Below are 17,929 nucleotides of genomic sequence, written 5' to 3' on the forward strand. Positions count from 1 at the left end.
TGGCTTGTTCTTCTATACTAAAACAGCTTTCATCCAAGCTCGGTTTTCTTCCAACCTGATTTTGGCCCTGTTATGCTGTCTTTTGTGTAAAACAGCAAAGAACCTAATCTCTTATGCTTTCTCAGCTGTTATTACTTTCTACCTCCTCTCCATCTCTCCTCAGTGATCATCCAGATGTCAGAGCCATAGACATTTTTTTTCTTCTCTGCTGGAGTCTTGAGCCTGAAGGAAAGATCATTAATGATCCTGATTGTAAATTATAAACACCTATAACAATAAATCTCTCCTGAATGCGATTGTCTCCTCGGAGTCCAGAAGAATGCTACAGCCGGTTTTTACTGATTGTTAAGTTTTCAATTTGAGCATTGACACCTCAGAAATTGGCAAATAATACAAATCAGGAGGCCTTGATTTATTGTTTTGTTGATTGTCTAAGCTTCAGAAAGTGAGGGAGAAAGTGGTTGTTAAACATTTACCCTTGAAAATGGCCCTGTGTTCTGACAGCTCTGGGGAATGAAGTCCTAGAATTCTGGTTGTAGAGTTGGATGGGACCTCAGAGGTCACCTGCCCCCATCCTCTCTTTTTCAAAGATGAGGCCATTGAGACCTAAGGCTGGATTTGACATTTGTGAGTCCCCATCCAGTGCTATTTCCACTATACCATATTGCCTTCCAAAGCCCTGCATGTAGACCCCAGGATTGGACCGTTTTATCTGCCATCATCAAATTCACTTCAGTAAACATTAAGTGACAACTATGTTCCCAGTACCATATTAAATGGTTCCATGATTACAGAAAGTCTCAGCATCAGCAGACTGGTCATTACCAACCAAAGCATTTCTGGTTAATAAACACACGGATCCTATGATCTGTATTGGTAGAAGGAGAGCCCGGATGGACAGAACCGAAGATCTCTCGACAATGAGAGATTCTGGATGCCATCACCTTTGGAGATTTTGAAAAGCATATTAAAAACAAAAGACACTCTGGATATATTGAAATTTGACCTTGCCCCCATTTGTTGTCATAAAAAGCCTAAACCCTTCTAAATCACGATGTTGGCTCACTCAAGCTGCAGATGGGAATTTGGCGTATACAGTTTATGAATACAAAGCTTAACCTATAGTAGATCTCCCATAGGATATAATGGGAGATGTTACAATAAGGAAAGCAGTTAACATATGTTGCTTTAAAGCTTTCAAAGAATTTAATATATACTTAACACAGTCGAGGATGTTCTCAAGTCTTTGGATTATTTTAGGCTAATCATTTAATCTTCACTAAGACTTTTGAAGTCTCCTTTCCCCATGTGTTATCTCATTTACTCCTCACTACAACCTTGTGAAATAGGTTATTATTATTCTCATTTTCAGATGAAGAAATAGAAGATCACAGACTGACTTGTCTATAGTCACTACGACTAGTATATGTCAGAATAGCATTTGGATCCAGATCACTTGTGATTCTGTTTGCTGCACTTAATCTTTTCCCTCTGTTATCCCCACCTTCTTGCTCTATCTTCCTGAGCACCAAACCTCCAGAGACCATGTTCTGAGGGATGTAGCTCACTTAGGGCTGAAACTGTCCCCAAGCAACTGGCGAGTTCATGAATATAAACTCACATGGCAAAATGGTCCATCTAGTCAGCCTAGCCAGGCTTAACCTCTGCCTTCTGTCCCACATATTTGTCTCTACTTCCTCCTCTGTAATCAAATCCATATTGCCATTACTTGTTGTTCGGTCATTTTTCACTCCTCCCTGACTCTTCTTGATCCCAGTGGGGGTTTTCTTACCAAAGATCCTGGAGCAGTTTGATATTTCCTTCTCCATCTCATTTTACAAATGAGGAAACTGAAGTAAACGGAATTAAGCAACTTGCCCCTAGTCACACAGTTAGTAAGAGTTTGAGGTCAGATTTGAACTAATCTTCCTGATTCTAGAACCAGCACTGCAACACCACCTACGTACCCCACTGCCACTGCAACTTCCTCATGGCCTCCCAAATTCAAACATCCTTCCTTGACCACCATTCCCCTATATGTTTTATTTCCTTTTATTATAATCTAACTTCCTTGGGAGCAGACTGTCTCCTTTTGTGGAATGGAATTAGTGGAAAGAAATAAGTATTCATTAATTAAGTATAGTGCTCCACTATGTACCAGGCACTCAGCCAAGCACTCATAAAATATCATCAAATTTGATTTTCATAATTTGGTCCCATTATGATGTTCATTTGACATTTCAGGAAACTGAGGCTGATAGGCTTTCTCAGGATCACACAGGTAAGATGTGTTTGAGACCAAGATATTATTAACTCCAGGTCCAATGTTCTATCCACTAAATTTTTGCATTCGTACACAAAGTAAACACAAAAGAAATATATTTCATTTATTATCACACTGCTCCCCAAAGAACAGAAATTATCAGGTCGCCTTCATCAAAACCCTCTGTCAGGTGGCTGCAATATTATTGAATAGCAACAGCAGAGCAAGCTCCACAGCTACAAGCTATAGCTATTAGCTAATAAGCAGAATAGTTAACTTATCTACCTCTCCAAGTCCATTCAAATCTGCCCCCAGTTCCAAATAGAACCTACATACAAAAAATAAAAGATTTCTGAACCGAGAAAAGGAGTGAATGATGTATCCAGCATGAAGGAATCATTGGCTGTGAATAGGAAAGCCGTAAAGAACGGCAAGAGGAAGGTGTTCCCTTCATGGTTTTGAAGACTTGGATTACAGTGACTTAGGATTTTTGCTTTTGTCCAATCCCCCTCCCAAAATACTCCATTACAGCCCTTCAACAAGTGCTTAGCAGTGTTCTACATGTTGTAGGAACACAATCTCTTATAGAAAACTTTTCCTGAGTTCTCCCTCCAGCAGCCAGTACCTGCCCCAAACTACCCTGCATATACTTTTTCCCATTTTTCATGTATTCTCATATGTGAAGATGTAGTGTCTCTCCTTTTTCTCATAAAATGGGACAAGGACTCATTCATCCTTGCCTCGGAATCCTAATACGGTGCCTTGCAAATCACTTGCTAAGTGCTTATTAATTGAGTGATTGAATGAATTGCTTACAAATCAATGAAACCATTAGATGTTCAGACTCTTATCCTCCACATCAATATTGGACAGTGCTCAGCTCAATCACTACCGTGTACATGAAACTTTTCATCCCCTCAGTCTTTATTGTCTTCCCCCTAAAAATCATATTGTATTAATGATGTACACATTTTGTTTAAAATATAGATTTGTAAATGTCTGTGTTGTATCTCCTAGTAAAGTTAAGTTCTTTGAGGACCAAGATTTTTTCATTATTGCATTAGCAATACCTAGTAAAGTGCCTGGCACATAGCAGATCCAATTAATACTTTCAAAAGCCACATTTTATAGATGATGTTTCTGAGATTCTCTTGCTTGGATACATTTTATCTGTGGGCCATGGTGATCTTGAGCACAGTATTTGATGAACTTAGAGTTCATCAAAGTTTTCCTCAATTTTCCTCAAGTTTTTCATAATTTGGTAGGACAAATAAGTCACTTATGGAACAGAGACAAGGCGAGATACTAAGTCAATCCTGTTTCTTCTGGCAGACAGTGGGAGACATTAGATTTGTACTGATTCTACCTGGCCTCTTAAGCTGCCTTATGAGATAACTAGATCCAGAACTGTAAAATTAAAAATTATAACAACAAAAAGAATGAAAATGCTATGTTTGATCCATACTCAGTCCCCCACAGTCCTCTTTCTGGGTGTAGATGGCTCTCTTCATCACAAGACCATTGGAACTGACATTAATCGTCTCATTGTTGGAAAGAGTCATGTTAATCAGAATTGATTGTCATAAAATATTGTTGCTGTGTAGGATGATCTCCTGGTTCTGCTCATTTCACTCAGCATCAGTTCAAGTAAGTCTCTCCACCTTCTCTGAAGTCATATTGCTGCCACCTAGAGATATTGTGGAATAGATTCATATTCTGGTTATATCAGGAAACCTCTGGGGTCCTTTCCATTTCTGAATTTTTTTGCTATTCTGTGATAGCCTAAAACTGGAATTTTGTGGAGATAAAAGCAATCAAACAAAGTACATTTATTAAGCATGCATTATGTCAAAAGCACTATCTTAAGACACAAAAACAAAAGCAAAATATCCTTGCCATCAAGGAGAAAGAAGGTAAGGGAACAAGCATGCATTAAGCACCTATTTGGATATCAGGAACATAGTGCTTTGCAAATATAAGCACTTTGCAAATCTTATCTCATTTGATCTTCCAAAAAGCATATGACAGAGACTTTCATGGCAGATATTCTTCTGAACAAGCTGAGAAATGAAGACAAGTTCTGATTATTAAATTTTCAGCATGAGCATTTATACCCTTGCTGTGTGATTCTGGCCAAGTCACTTAACCCTAATTGCCTTGCCAAAAGAAAAAAAAGTACATCTTGTATATAGTTTCTTCCTTCACAGTGGATTGTTAAAAATTTACCAGTAATACCTTGGCTGGAACCATGGGTTAAATTTTTTAAAAAATGAATTGTTAAGAGAGGTAATTATGAAGCCCCATACTTGGATTCAAAACAGAAAATGCAGTAAGACAGAATGAAGGGACTGGCTAAACAATCATTTGTGTGAAGGTGATCAGGGAATTTGAGTGGTCTTCAAGGTCATGGGAAATCAGTGAAGGAATTGGCAACCATAAAACCTTTGGCAATTTGGGAAGTTCATGCGAGAGACCTTAGCATGCAGGACAGAGTTGGGACCGACCTTCAACCCCTTGGCTGGGTCAGCTCACATCTAGTGAACTAAATTCCCTTCTAGGTGATGATTTAAGAATAGTCATAAAATAGAGCAACAAAGGATAGTGACCAGAATAGTGAGGAGACTGAAGGTTACGTCATATAAGCAATGGAGGAAGGAACCAAGATATCCTGGGAAATGAAAGATGTAAAGGGATGAGATACCTGTCCTCAAGATGTGAAGGATTGTCTTATGGAGGACGGTTTAGATTTGGATTTCTTAGGCACACAAGGGAAAACTGGGAGCAGTCAGTCAATCATTTAATAAGCATTTATTAAGCACCTACTATATATCAGGCATTGTGCTAAGCAGTGGGGGAAAGTTTGAGAAGCAGATTTCAGTTTTGTGAAAGGAAGTACTTTCTGTGGAGAAAGAAATGGCAAATCACTGCAGTGTCTTTGTCAAAACTCCAAACAGGGTCACCAAGTCATACTAGATTGAAAATGACTGAGCAATAATAAAACATTTCCTTGTCTACTGCATCCAAAGTTATCCCCACAAACTCGGTGAGTACCCCGGGTTTAGGACCCTCTGTGGGATCATATTCCTCAAAACAGAATGAATGCTACCAGTGTATTTGACTTTGTGTTATTGTGGGTCTTTGTCCTTCATTCTTGAAGAGACCATGACATCAGGAAGATGATGCTGTGACATGTGAATGAATTGGATTTAAGTCAGGGAAGGATGGGCAAGGTCACCAACCTCATTTTCTCCTTCAGAGCCATCTGGATCCAGTGGCAAGATCTAGACCGAGATGACTGAAAATGGCCCTAGATATAGGGAGAGATCTTGGCCTTTTTAAACTAAGATAACCAGAGAATACCATTAGTTGAGAGCAAAGTTAGTTAATCAAATGTAATTATAAGAAAAGTAGGAAGCAAAGATTTTCCCCCATCAGCCTGGAGGTTCTTGTTCAATGGAGGAATAAGTAGGAAAAGTGAACATATGCAGGGAACACGTGGCCAAGGCTCACATGTGGAAGACCACACGCAAAGTGTACGTGCATGTGTGTGTATGTGGCCAAACAGCATGTGTGCTCAAGACACGTGCACAGGAAACACTTGGGCATCCGAACTGTGGCTGCTCATTATTGCTGTGTCCCCAGCATGGCTGTTAGCTGGGCTTCCCCCCTCCCTCTCAATCAGCACCATGGACAGAGCACCATGACTGAAAGACCTGAATTCAAATCTGTACTCAGACACTAGGAAAGCCACATAACCTCTGCCTCAGTTTCCTCAACTGAAAAAGGGGATAATAATAGCTCCTACCTCACAGCCTACAGGATTGTTGTGAGAAGCAAATGAAATAATATCTGTTGAACATGTAATGCAGTTTCGGGCACATAGTAAGTTTTTTTTTTTTATTTTTTTTATTATAATAACTTTTTATTGACAGAACCCATGCCAGGATAATTTTTTACAATATTATTCCTTGCACTCACTTCTGTTCCGATTTTTCCCCTCTCTCCCTCCACCCCCTCCTCTACATGGCAAGTAGTCCTATATATATTTAATATGTCGTAGTATATCCTACATACAATATATGTGTGCAGAACCAAACAGTACATAGTAAGTTTTTAATAAATCTTTGTTCCCTTTCCACTCTCTTGAGTCTCTTGAATCACTGACTTCAAACTAGCTTAAGGTGATTGTTTAATATACTTCCCTAATTTTTTTTTTCTAAACACTAGGCTATGAAACAAATGACGCTCATTTGCCTTATAATTGCCAAACAGATGTTGTTTGCTTGAATTTTATTTTCTTTCTCATATTTTTCCCTTTTTAATCTGATTTTTCTCATGCAGCAAGATAATTATATAAATATGTATGTCCATATTGGATTTATATTGTTACCATGTTTAATATATATTAGAATATTTGTCATGTAGGGAAGTGGGGAGGGGAGGGGAATTGGAACACAAGGTTTTGCAAGAGTCAATGGCGAAAAATTATCCTTGCATATGTTTTGAAAATAAAAAGCTTCGATAAAAAATAATAATTGCCAAACAGTTCTAGGGGATTGGGGGTTCCCCAATTTTTAAACCCTAAGTCTCTTCTGTTTAACAGCAAAGATGAATGGCCAGGGCGGAGGTACAGAACCAAAGTAAGCCCGGTGGGCAAAGTCATTATCTCTACTGTCAATTCAAGTGTAGATGGAGCCATTCAAAATCTGAAAGAGGCTTGTCCACAATGATTTTTTTAACTATCCAGTTCCCTTTTTGACCACCAGAGGGCAGAAAAGCACAAGCAATTTTACCTCTTTAAGTTCCCTGATAGCCAACCTTTCTTATTAAGCAAAGGACTGATCAGAGCATTCTTATAGGAAAGACCAGGCTGGAAAGAGCTACTCTGTATTCCATCCCTCCTTATCTCCTACTTCTGCCCAGAAAGGGAAGAAGGAATAAGTTCACTGAAGTGTTTTCTCTAAGCTACAAAAAACACAATTACCAAACACAAGAGTACATTACAATATTAGCAAAAATGCCTTGTAGTTCAGTTGTCTGAGTCTTTTTGACCCCATTTGGGGTTTTCCTGGAAAAATCTGAGGGGTTGATATTTTTCTTCTCCAGCCTATTTTACAAATGGGGGCACTGAGGCAAATGAGGTTAAGTGACTTGCTCTGGTAATGCAGCTGGTGTCTGAGATCCAGATTTGCACTCAGGAAAATGAGTCCTCCTGATTCCAGGTCTGGTTCTTTAAACACTGTGCCATCCCTAAAAGAAACCTTGCAATCCAACCCCCTCCTATTATAAGCAAGGAAACTCGGGCTCAGGAAGAAGAGGTTGTTCGGGATCTGTCACAGAAGCAGTAGAGCCAGAATTTGAACCAGAGATCTCAACTCTAAAGCAAAAAAGTTTTTATTATCCCATGCTTTGGAAATTTTCAAAACACCTTTGTAGAGCTGTAGCTTGTCCCAGCATACTAACATCCAGGGTAGTATACCAGACTCACAAGCCTCTCCGTGCTCCCTCATTCAACACCGAGTCACTACTCTGAAGGTTTCATTTACCTTAGGGTAGAACTTCCTTTGCCTTCCAGAGGCAGGCGTTGTCTAAATTTTGATGAGGAGTAAACTTAGGACCAGAAAGATGAAATCAAAGTCACCTAGAGAAGTGTCATATAGGAACCTTCAGTGAGAATCCTGACAGCAAGACAGCATCTCCTCATCTTAGGATTTTCCCTCTTTTTCAGATCTTGTGAAGACCTTGTTGAACTTGAATTTAAATGCGGGATCTAACCTATGGACATCCAACCCTTGTCCAATTGGATAATTCTCATCAAGGTAAATTTTGACTCCTTTTTTCTTCTATTTCTCTGGGTACAGAGAGCTGGAACCTCTTATAAATAGAAGTAGTTTGAACCAATTTTCTTTTCTGTGATTTCATTTCATATTGGTATCAAAAGCCATCATCTATGTGTAATGTGGAAAGGAGGGGAGTCTGTGTGGAAAGGGCAAAGGATAGCAGCAGTAAAAGTGATAGTGATAGTAGTAGTAGTCATAATGGCAGCAGGAATAGGAGTAGGAGGAGGGGGGAAGGGGAAAAGGAGGAGGAGGAGAAGTAGTAGTTGTAGAAGTAGTAGTAGCAGAAGTAGTAATACTAGTAATAGAAGTAGTTGTAATAGTAAACATAAAGGCAGCAGCAGGAGTAGAAGCAATAGTAGAAGCAGTAGTAGTAGTAGTAGTAGTAGTAGTAGAAGAAGAAGAAGAAGAAGAAGAAGAAGAAGAAGAAGAAGAAGAAGAAGAAGAAGAAGAAGAAGAAGAAGAGGAGGAGGAGGAGGAGGAGGAGGAGGAGGAGGAGGAGGAGGAAGAAGAGGAGGAGGAGGAGGAGGAAGAAGAAATAGAAATTGTAGTAGTAGTGGTGGTGGTGGTAGCAGTAGCAGCAGTAGCAGCAACATTTATATCTCTTTAAAGTTTACAAAACATTTTGCAAGTATTATCTCAGTGTTGTGCTACTATCCAAGGAATGGATGAGGGACAAAGAAGAAAGTGTTTTGAGATTCTTTGGAGGATTGAGCAGGGACATTGATTTTAAAAAAAAATACACAAATGGAGGAGAAACACCTGGCTCTGAATCTTGGCCAAGATAAGGAATACCCATGGTGATGAGATCTCTGGGTTCCATTACAAAGCTGGACTATTAGGTTTGTGTGGAGAGACAGCCCCTACAGATCCTACTGGCTTTAGAGATTCTTTGTTGGGGGAAAGGAGTGAAGATTCTTTGTTGGAGGAAGGGGTGTGGTAAGCAGATAGAAGGGTGGAATGTGGAGAAATCAGGCAATCTAGAACAAATTGTGGCCTGTAAAATTATGTTCATATCCCAGGGTTTAGTGGTATTATAGTTCTCACTACTGGCCAGAAAATGTGGGGACATAGTCAGCTTAAACGCCATCATTTTTTTCATTCCCAACTCGCCCATATAGTTTTTAGTGCCTTCCTTTTTAAGTTTAACTTGTTTTATTTCAGCCCCATTCATTCCATTTCAAACACAGCCTTGTAGTTAGGAAATTAAAGGCATTATCTGGAGATCAAAAGCAGGAAAAGTAAAATCAGTAAATGAAATTAGGTAATTAGATTTTTGCTTTCTGAGTATCTGTTTGGTCTCTTTGTTTTAAAATATTATAGTATAATTGAAAGATTGGACAATGAGGGTCCATTCCTTCCAAGAAAGGCACTGTGAGATTTGCCCCTGTTGGTATGTTAGATAGAGACTGCCCAATGTTCTGTCTTCTGCCAATCCATCATGTGGGACTTTGGAAGCTCATTTTGTCCATGATAATCCAGGATTAATACTATGTGATAATGAAAAGTTTTCTTTTTAATTGAGGATGACCTCAGTACAGATTGGAGCCGGATCTGTAGATAAAGGATTTGAGTGGAATTTGAGTGGACAAGCTACCCATCTCATCTCTTCCCTGTCAGCTTTTTAATGAGAATTGTTGGACCAGAGTCAGATTAGAAGGAAAGGCTTTTTTATACTCCAAGAAATGATGATTTGATCCCATAGCTCTTACAATACAAAGGGTTATCCAGTAATGGTCTGTGGAAGAAGAGAGGAGTAATAGTGGTTGGGGCTAATCTCCTTAACCAGGGGAAAAACAATGGAAGTGATTGTTCACCTGATAAAAATAACAGAAAGGTCTATATCAAATGGGGATTTATATGTAGAATATGATGGAAAGCTTTCCAAGATTTCTCAGATTGGACAAGCCTCACTCATTTATAGTGCTTCAGACAGAAATAAAACAAGCTCCCAGAGGGAGCACAAAAGGAAATGCTAACAATCGAGGGATTATGGGGGAAAGGATGAAAATCTTGGGGGTACAAGTTAGATGAGGTTATGGAAAAAATCACAAGCTGAACAAGAATGCATAACATTGTACTGATGGGGAACGTCAGTAATCCAGACATCTGCTGCAGATATCGCTCTGTCAGTTTTCATCATTGCTTCTAATTGATGTTACCAATTCAAAAGAGAGAGAGCCATGTTGGGAAGTGAATAGCTGAATATAAAGATAGTGTCTATTAATGGAATTTCGATTTCTGGATCATGACTGAAAATATGAAAATGACTTGTGATGATAGGTCAAGGGATGAAGTACACCCCCCAAAAAAGAGTAATACAAATTTGGTCTATATTTTGCAAATCTGGTATCAAGAAGACTTCAAAATGAAAAACAGGAGGAGGGAAAAAAAGCCTCCATTATATGTCTACCAAGCCTGAAATCATAAAAAGAAGCAGTTACAACAAGAGTAGAAGTAGAGAGAGAAGACAAATAACTCATAGAAAATTATATCCAAGAATAATAATTTATATAACACCTTAAAATATGTACAAATATTGCATTTTATCCTTAGAACAATGCCGAGTGATAAGTGCATTATCCTGCCCATTTTGCAAATGAGGAAACTGAGGCAGACAGTTAAAGTGATTTGCCTAAGATCACACAGCTAGTAAATGTCAAAGGCAGGAGTTGAACTCTGATCTTCAAATTATAGGACCCTCTATCTCCTTGCTACCTAAATGAAATAAAACTGTAGCCTCATATGTCTATATATCAATGTACCAAAAAATGGATAATAAGCAAAATGAATTAGAGAACTCATTTTGAGGAGACAAGGTTGATGTCATCTGTATCACTGAGATTTGGAACTCATGATTAAAATATGACTCTGGGAGGGATTTTTTGGTACTTTACTCAAAAGGAACAGGATAGATAAAAGGGAATGATAGGGGAACATGTACCTTAAGTGAATACAGTAATTTAAAGAAATCCAGGAACTTGAGGGTTAACATCATAAATCTAGTTGAATACAAAAAGGACAAAAAAGAAGAGAGATCACCATGAGAATAAACTACATGTCTCCTTAGATGGAAACACATGTTTCATGAGGATTTGAGGAGGGAAAATAATAACAAGATAAACATGGAAGCACATTATTGTAGTTCTGGGAGTCTTCAATTTTTGCAGATATCTACTGGACATATTTCTGTGTACTGTAGAAGTGATGATAAGTGTATGACTTAATAATTACAGTCTTTAAAAGGAAGCAACAAGGGAAGTTGACAATCTAGACCAGATTCTACCTAGGAAGAGGGAACCAAACTTCAAAATAATAGGAACCATGAAGACATGACCATTCCATCATGGAATTTTTGATAGAAAAGGAGAGGAAAGCTCAATATAATCTTATGTGTTTAGACTGCTATGATAGCATTAATTTTTGGCAAGGAAATTATGGTTCAATGACTTGCTCAAGGTCACACAGATAATAGGTATTAAAGTCTGAGGATGGATTTAAATTTAGGTCTTTCTGACTCCAGGACTGAGGCTCTATCCACTTCACCAATCAGTTATCCCTACAATAGCATTATTTTTTAAAAAATGGGATAGTCAGGATCCATTGGTCCAATACTTTGGGAGTAACTATTGCACAGGGTGAATGGGAAACTCACCACAAAAAAACACTAATGACAGAAGCTGAAATCAAAAGATATGAATGTTGTTCTCAAAAGACAACTTATACAGTGCTTTTAAAAAGTTACAGATCACTAAGAGAAATACATAGACACCACCAATTTGTGGATTTATTTTGCTTGACTAATTTTTTAACAGAAAAAAAAAAACTTTGGAAAGTGGGGAATACTTGAAGTGACAATGATATCCAAAAAAGGGAAGAAAAGTACACCCATGAGACATTTTTTTAAATTTTGATTGTAAGCTCTTTGGGGGGATTGTCATTTGTCTTTGTATCTCCAATACTTAGCACAGCACCTAGCACATTGACTGACTGAGGCATGAGGCAGCAACATCAAGAAGTCTTTAGGTACCCGAAGAAAAAATAGTTTGGCCCTGCCTGCCCACTCCCAAATGTCTAATACCTCCTCTTTATCAGCTGCAGAGTTTTTGTTCCAAAAAGTTCAGTTTCCTCATCTGCAAAATGTTGCTTCAAACTTTTGATTCTGGTACTAGTGTTTCCCAGTCAAAGGTGTCCTCTGGAGATATTGTATACTGTGAACAGATTTTTGAAAAGTCGCTTTTTTGATGAAAACTTTGACATTAAACTATTCTAAAGCTTAAGAATGGGAACCAGAGCACATATATGGAGTAGAGGGACTTGACCATTGTTGGTGGTGGTCCTCAATGCTAATGTGATATAGGAGCCTGTCACCATAGTCAAGCCCACTACATCCATATTGTGAAAATGGAATAACTTGCTGCCAGAGAGTTTCCAAAGCCTGCAATCAAGCAGTTCCATGACTCCAAAATTATGCTTCCTCCTGCTCCCAAATCCTGTGTCATCAGCACAAACTACATTTTATCTCCAGGAAACCCAATGTATTCTTCTAAATACAGAGAAAGAATCTTCCCAAATGAGACATTTATTTGAACATCTTGAATGGATTGCTTACATGTTGTGTTGAGATCCAAAGGGAGCTTTTTTCTCTGGGGTCATGACACAGAGGAAAGAAGAGTATTGATGGGGAGGTAGAGAAACAAGACCAGAAGGCACTTCTCTGCATTCATCCTTGGAAGCCTCAGAGTTTTATCATGTTTCCTTGCCAGTCAAAGGAAGAGAGTGAGCTGGATTCTCCCTCTATTTTTCAGTAGCATCCTACCTCCTTCCCACAGTCATGGGATCAGTGAAAAACAAAAGATTTCTTAGGATTTGTCCTTTCATTGATGAGCACATTTTGTCCCTAAAAATTGTCGATAGCATGACTCCTCTAGGTCCATCTTCATGTGTGCCCCATAAGGTGCAAGCCTTGCTGTACGTAAATAGTCATTATTCACTACAAAATTACATAGATTCATATATTTAGAACTAGAAGCGACCTCACAGAAGTCACCTACTCTAGCCCTCTCATGGTATAGTTGAGGAAATTAAGGTGAAAAATTTGAAGAGACTCATCCAAGGTCACATACATAGTAAGATGGCGAACATGGATTCAAATTCTTTGGCTCCAGAGATCTTCCTGCCATTTCATCATAACAAGTATTTTGTGAAGTACAGAGGTGGAAAGATCATTACTAACTAGGGAGAACGTAGAGGAAAAGGGGAGTTGCTGGAAAAGGTATTGGACTTTTGAAGGTTGTCTAAATCAGAACTAAAAGCAGACATCAAGATTTCAATACTAGACAGCGCAATAAATAAATTCTACTGAAAAGGTTAAAGAAAAAGTAGTGATTATATTCAAGAGATCATTTGTAAGATTAAAAAAAAGATATTCAGCAAGTTATTTAATCTCTATGGCAGTGGTTCTCAAACTTTTGTTTTCAGTATCTTTATCCTATTAAAAATTATTGAGGATCTCTCCAAAGAGTTTTAGTTTATCTGGATTATGTTTATAGACATTTACCATATTGGGAATAAAAACTATTTTTGAATTTGTAGACCCTCTAAAAGGGTTTCAGAGATCCCCAGGATTCTCTAGACCATACTTTGAGAACCACTGCTCTATGGGCTTTAGTTTGCTCATGTGAAAAACAAATGGATAGGAGTAAATGATTTCCAAAGGTCCCCTTCACATCTATATCCACAATCCTTTGAACCTATGATAGGCTGATTTTTACTCTCTGGGAAATAGCACTTTGGCAGAAAGAGATGATAGATTTGTAGAAAGGGAGTTATTGCCAATAAAAGTGGTCCTGAAATGATGACATCAGCTACTACAGGCTCATTACCTGGTGATAATAGTCCTTGAATATCATAAAAATATCATAATTTCAGGAAATTTGATGATTGTAATTGCTATTATTGTAAAATCATTTACTTCAACTTGAATCTGTGTGTCTAGTGTACATGTAACTGCTTCTAAAGGCTAAAAAAACTAAGCTTTGCCCACCAACATCTATTGGGAGTACAGAGCCTAGCAACCAAAGACATATGGGGATATAGAAGGATTAAGACAAAGTGAAAACAGCATAAATCCCATTAAGTAATTGGATTTAATCTTGTGTTCTTGTGTATTGTGTGCCTTTATTTACTAAATATATTAAAATTGTCCTTCCACAGTGGAAACAGAATGCCTGGGGACCAGGGAATCCAGGGGAAAATATATGAATGTCAGCAGAAAAGTGACAAGAGTAAGTAGCTCTAATTAGATGATTGAATCTCTTTTTGTATATTACATTATCTTTGTTTTTTTCTATTGGATGATTGTGTTTTGTTTTTGCTGCCCAATAAATTTTGTCTCAAATGGAGACATAGTACCTAACAGCCACAAAAGCATACAAAAATATTTAAGGATCTGTAGAAAAGAGAAATGAGGTGGGTACATCTAATTGGATCATTGGCTTTCCGTAGAGACCACTAGGTGAGAGATAAGGAGAGTAGTAGTGATTGGTGACTCACTCCAGAGGAAATCAAAGAAGCTATTAACAATTCACAACAGAGACTCAGAAAATCATTGTTTAACAATTCAGAAAAGTCTGTTGCACTACTAAGGACTTTCCCAACACATGTCAAACCTGATTATTGCTTATGACTTGCGGGGACAAATAATACCGTCAGAAGGAACATATTAAGACTCACCTCAGGGAAATAAGATGGCAGAATTCAGCTGAACTCTCCCAGAATTCCCTACCAAACAATTTAAAAAATAATGCCTCAAATCAATTTTTTCTGACTTTCCTCCTATTATTTTCTCTCCTCCTCTCTCTCTCCTCCTATTTTTCTCTCTATTTTGGAAAAAAGGATGCCTCAGTGCTATTCTCTCTTTCCTTAGTTTCCTTTTCACTTCCTGTCTTTTCTCTATTTGCCCCCCTTCTACTAAAAAAGGAAATAAAATAAAACAAATGTGTGTACATATTGCACATATAAGTATACATATATAAATGTGCATATATATGTGTTTGGCCAGGAGGATGGCAAGATGATCAGCATAGCTTTTTAAAATCATACACATGCACATGAATGCACACACATCCACACAGTACTCAAGCAAAACAAATTTGCAAATTGCTTAAAAATGTATGTCTCATTCTTCATCTTATATCTATCACTTCTCTGCCCAGATGAATAGTAAGCTTCTCATTAGTCCTCTGGAATTGTGGTGGTTGATTGAATTGATCTTATTTCTTAACACTTGTAAAGATTTTTAAAAATTTTTATTTTATTTTATTTTTTGCTGAGGCAATTGGAGTCAAGTGACTGCCCAGAGTCACATAGCTAGAAAGTGCTAAGGGTCTGAGGTCAGATTTGAAGTCAGGTCCTCCTGACTTCAGGGTTGATATTCTATCCACTGTACCACCTAGCTGCCCAAGATTTTTTTTTAATGTTATTGCTGTTGGTTTCCTGGTTCTACTCAGGTCATTTTCTATCAGTTCATACAGATCATAAAAGTCTTTTTGGAGCCTGATTCACTGATATGTTACAGAAGTTATCCCTTCCACTCTGTACCATCTGGAAAGTAGATATATTTATCATCAATGCTTTCATCCAGTCAGGAAAAATAATACTGAACAGCATCAGGCCAAGTCTCTAAGGCACTCCACTAAAGACCTCCCTTCAAGTTGCCTTTGACCCATTAAAGACTACTTTTTAATTCAGGACGGTTAGCCAGTTCCAAATTCAACTAGCTTTACTATCACCTTCATCATATAATACCATATTATCCACAGAATAGCATGAGAGACTTTATTAAATGCTTTACTGAAATCCTAATGTACTTTGTATAAAGCATCCTTCAACCTGCCAGTCTGATTACTCTATTGAAAAATAGGGTTGAGGGCATTAGTCTGACATGACCTATTCATCTTGAAGGTGGAAGTATGCTGGCTTTTAGTGATCACTGCTTCCCTTCCTAAACTCTTGAAAATCATGTGCTCTAGAATGAACGTTAGAGAGAAACAGGATTAAAAGTCAAGTTCATTATACTCCGGTCTCTTTTTCTGTTGAAAATTGGAACATTTTCCCTTCATTGTTATGTAGCAGCATCCTTCCTATTATCTGAGATCTTTTTTTCACTGGCAATGGCTTCACAACCATACGTGTCCATTTTTGTGTGTCATAGGATAAAGTTTATCTGACTACATTTCAAGGAAATCAAGAATTTTTCCAGCAAATGTATGAATAATTGAAGTTCCACTACCATATCAAAACTCAATTCATGGTTTGTAATATTTCCTAAATTCCTGAATTCTTCTTCTATTTCTCCTTCCTATACAGAAGATCTCTAGAATACATGCATGACAATATATTTTCTGCTTTTCTCTTTATTAATCTTCATTCAAATATTCTCTCTCCCCATCAGTTTGTTCTTCCCCATCAGTTTCTAGAATTTCTCACATAACTATCCCTTAAGATATGCTATTCTACTTCCTCTTTTTTTTTGTCTATTCTATTGCTTTGAAACAAAGTCTACTCTTTAACTGCCCTATTCTTGCCTCATGTTCCATTCCAACAAGCCTCAGTGAAATCTAGGAGATTCTGCCTCATATTATTATTCCTGACTTTATTACCCATACTTTTTGCATTAATGTGGTAACATCTAAAGGCATTTGCTTTATTTATAGTTGGCTTTCTTCCTAGATTCTGTTATTTGTGAATTACTGTGTTTCTCTGCCACCATTCCTCTTTTCTATATTGATGCTATGATTCTTTTTATCATCTGGCTTGACAAATTTATTTGGCTAATTTTCTCCAATTCCATTTAAAATGTAAAGCCCTCAACCAGATTTAAAAGACTCTAGGAAAATTTATATACATATATATATAAATATATATACAAGTATTATATACTATATATTATATATAGTTTATGTATATATTAGATTAGACATATATCTATGTATATATGTGTTGTGAATATGTCTGTGTGTATATACATACACATACCCAATTATTTTTCCTCTTTCATTAAGAACTCATTTCTAGGGGCAGTTAGGTGGCACAATGGGTAGAGCACCAGTCCTAAAATCAGGAAGACCTGAGTTCAAATTTGACCTCAGACACTTAACACATCTTAGCTGTGTGACCCTGGGCAAATCACTTAACCCCAATTGCCTCAGGAAAAAAAAACAAACAAACTCATTTCTATATTTTAAGCCATCACTGAGGAATTCAAACCTCCTTCTCAGACATCTTCTTTTTAATGGACATCTTCTTAATACTAGGGCTAGGAAATGGAGATACAAAAAAGTGAAAAATAATTCTTATTCTCAAATAATTCTCACATTCTCATGAAGGAGACAACATGCAAACAACTAAAAGGTTACAAGAAAGATGTTGGATAATCTCAGGGGAAAGATATTGCCATTTATGTTTGTTGGAGAAAAGTCTTCCTCAAGAAGATAAGATTTCAGATAAGACTTGAAGGAAGCCAAGGAAATTAGGAAGATGAGGAGTGAGGATGGAGAATATTCCAGGCATGAGGGATAAACCAGTGAAGATAACACAACTGGCAATGGAGTTTCTGTTGTGAGGAAGAACAAGGGCACCAATGTCACTGTATCATAGAGAATATAGAAAGGAGTAAAGTATAAGATGATTTGAAAGATAGGAAAGAGTTAGGTTATGAGGAGATTTAAAAGCCAAACAGAGATTTTTCTATTTGATCCTAGAGGTAACTTTCAAAATCAGTCCTTCTCTTGCAAAATCTTTATCTTCAGTTTATGGCAAGGATGAA

Source organism: Sarcophilus harrisii, chromosome 6 (assembly GCF_902635505.1).
Source record: "Sarcophilus harrisii chromosome 6, mSarHar1.11, whole genome shotgun sequence".
NCBI lineage: Eukaryota > Metazoa > Chordata > Mammalia > Dasyuromorphia > Dasyuridae > Sarcophilus > Sarcophilus harrisii.